The sequence below is a fragment of the Adiantum capillus-veneris genome, chromosome 23 (assembly GCF_014529385.1).
Source record: "Adiantum capillus-veneris isolate H3 chromosome 23, ASM1452938v2, whole genome shotgun sequence".
NCBI classification, from domain to species: Eukaryota; Viridiplantae; Streptophyta; class Polypodiopsida; order Polypodiales; family Pteridaceae; genus Adiantum; species Adiantum capillus-veneris.
The window spans coordinates 86,378,931-86,382,137 of NC_140953.1; the positions used below are offsets into that span (position 1 = coordinate 86,378,931).

Below are 3,207 nucleotides of genomic sequence, written 5' to 3' on the forward strand. Positions count from 1 at the left end.
AAATCAAGAAAGTGGGTTTTCGGAGCCTAAATCAGATTTTGAAGCAAAGTATGAGTGTCCTAAGATGTTGCAAATGCTGAAGAAGCATTGCTTGATGGTTGCAAAGAGGTTTTTTCATATTGAACCAATTCTAGGTCATTATCAAGTGAAAGTGGATTTGTTGGAAGTGTTATTTGCTTCAAATTGGTGGCTAAAGTGGATTATGGAGATGCATACCAGTTGTATGAGCTTATTCTCAAACTCAAAAGTTGCAGATATTCAAAATTTTAGAGTTTTTTGAGATCATATTTCTATATCTAAAGTGCATATTGCTGATTTTCTCAATACAGAAGTTGCAAATCAGATTTTGTAGATGCAAAATGTTGCATTTGATGACTCAGTGATCCATATTTCATATTGTTTAAATCAGATTTTGCAGATTGATGATCAGGCAAAGAGGGTTTTTTTCGTGATTTTGCAAAAGTCAAGTGGAAATCAAAGGGATATGATATTTTGGATGTTTTTCATGACAAAATTACAGAGTTTGCTGAGTGGAATGATTGCTTCATATGGAAGCAGTTGTTTTGTCTCAGATTTACCTAAACTCCTTGATTTTGAAGAACAAATATTTATGGATCATGTGGATCATCTTTTATTTGGATGTTGGGAGCATTATGTCTTTATGCACATATTGTTGAAGGCTGAATATGCAGATTTTCAAATTCAAGGAGGCTTGAAGATACAAGAGGATATTCAGGGTTTGCGGCCTGGATTGCAGAAACCTGATTTTTAGAGTCAGATTCTCATGTTTCAGAGGTTGCAGAGACTAATTTTGCTAATGTTTACTTCATGCTCTTGGAGAATGGACATACTTATTCAGTTTTGGTTTCATAAGCTCATTTTCAATGAGCTCTCATGTGATATAATCCTTTGGGGAATGTTTGGGTGATCTCTAGTTTCTCTCTATGATGCATTTTGTTTACCTTGGTTTACGTACCTGGCAGTACACTTTGCTTCATATGAATATCCTAACATTGAGTTTGTCATAGTGTTGTATAGTGTACTTGTATATCTTGGATTAGGTTCCAAGCACTATGCACTATGCTATATAGTAACTAGGGATTTTTGGGAAAATAGGATAAGGCATTTGACTTTGATCAAGAAATGTGTGGATCCAAGTCGGATTTCTATGAAATCCACCACCGGGACGTGCCATGTGTTGACTAGATATTATATGTTGAGTCTAAATATTGTTGGGTCTGAAATTGGAATGTTGCTCTGAATATTGCTGACTGTGAATATTACTGATTCTGATGTTTGATCAGTTAGATATTTACTGACTCTGATTATGGCTGAGTCTGATATTTGGTCAACGAGATATTTACTGAGTCTGAATATTGCTGGGTCTGAATATCTGCGGGGTCGGAATAGTGCTAGGTCAGAATTTCACTAGGTCGGATTTTGATGAGTCTGATATTTTATGCCAAGAACATTTTTGGGTTGAACAATTATTATAACCATCAGTTGGTACTTGTATTGGGACGAGTTTTGAGTAGAGGAATGCAAGAGAAGCTTTAGATATGGTGTTCTTTGCTCTGTCTGATCTTTTCTCTATGTTCTATTTGCTGACTCTGAAGTTATTTGAATGTGTCTTTTGCTGAGTCTGATCATGGAGTGAGTATCTATTCTCTGTTTGAGAGTATGTGTGTTGAGAGAGATCATTGTGTTGATGAACCCCAATAGTAACTTTGTCTTGCAAAGCAGGGTTACCCATAGCTTGTTGCAACCTAGTAACAAGATAACTAACAAACATGGAGACATCATCATTAGCAGCTTCATGTGCAAAATCAAAGTTGTTAATATTCATTCTACTCTCTTGGTTATTGTCAGGCATGCTAATGAAACTTATGTATAAATTACTTTGTGCTTTGATACCCTCAAAAACCTTAGTTGCTACTCTTCTTTACCTTTGAAGATTAGTTCTCAAGTAGCCACACCCGTGGTTTAGAGACTGTTGATTACAAAGACTAGTGGAGAGGGTCTAACATTTCTCAGTTGATTATGGTTCATGTTGAGCTTGCTAGTAGCTCAATAATGGTTAAGCCAAAGGTATGCCCCCAGAGACTCCATTATTCAGACTATAGTTCCCAACGGTGTACCTCGAACTAAGCCCTTTTCAGCCAAGATAATAGATCCCTGTCTTACCCTATTACAATGAACATGTCCAAACCTTTCATGGACATCTTGAGGACCTCTCTTCTTAAGCAAGGAAAGAGAATCCAATGGCTCTAATACCAACGTAATGGAAATGACCTATGAACATTGAGAATAGCAGAATTAAGAGAACTATAGTGAGCATTTTTATGAGACTAATTTGAGAACATAGAGGGTGAACTTAATTAGCAATAGCAACATAACCATTTTACTTAATTAGCTTGGCATGAACAATAGTTTTTCAACAGAGATAATTAGAGAACTTGACGACAGTTGAGGACCGGATTTACTTGGACTCGGTCCCCCCTCCAATAGGCTTTTGGATTATAGATTCTCCCATAAAGAGATACTTGGTACAATACAATCTTTGTGTTTCTTGTGACCTAGGTGATTCAATGACATAAACTTTGTAAAATAATTAACCATGCATCACGAGCATAACATAAACTTTGTAAAATAATTAACCATCCCCTGCCTCAATCCCAAGGCCTCAAACATCTTCGAAGGTAGAGAGAGCTAGCAGGGAATGAGGGTAGGGAAGAGGAAGAAGAAGTAACATACAAGAAAGAGATAGTTCCTCACTTATCATCACTCTTGTTGCATAGCATAGCATAATAGCATAATAATGATGATGTAGAAGATGGCAAGCTTAAGCATTGGAGCATGGCTCTTGGTTGGATTTGCATTCCATAGCAAGGAGTGTTGGTGTAGGCTCTCAACTTCTCAACAAGCTTCGAGATGGAGATGGAGTTCTTGCACTTGGCACTTCACACAAGGAGAGTGTGTGTGTGTGTGAGTGTGAGAGATATGTTAATTATGGAGCCTGATTTACCCTTGTAATTTTATGTGGTAAAAGCGCACATTTGTAAGGCCCCCATTATGAGGAGAAGCCATCGTGCGTGAAGGAAAATCACTCACCGGAAACCAAAATTTTCACGGACAAGAATCAGGGGCAACTTTAAAGGCCTCAGGGGCGGAGGCCCCCGAGACTTTTTTTTTCGCCGGAATATTATG

General features: G+C 37.6%; 1 pseudogene; it reads left to right on the top strand.

Moving 5' to 3' along the window:
* Positions 1-208: 208 nt before the first annotated feature.
* LOC147428107 (uncharacterized) lies at positions 209-928 on the top strand (annotated as a pseudogene).
* Positions 929-3,207: the final 2,279 nt, after the last annotated feature.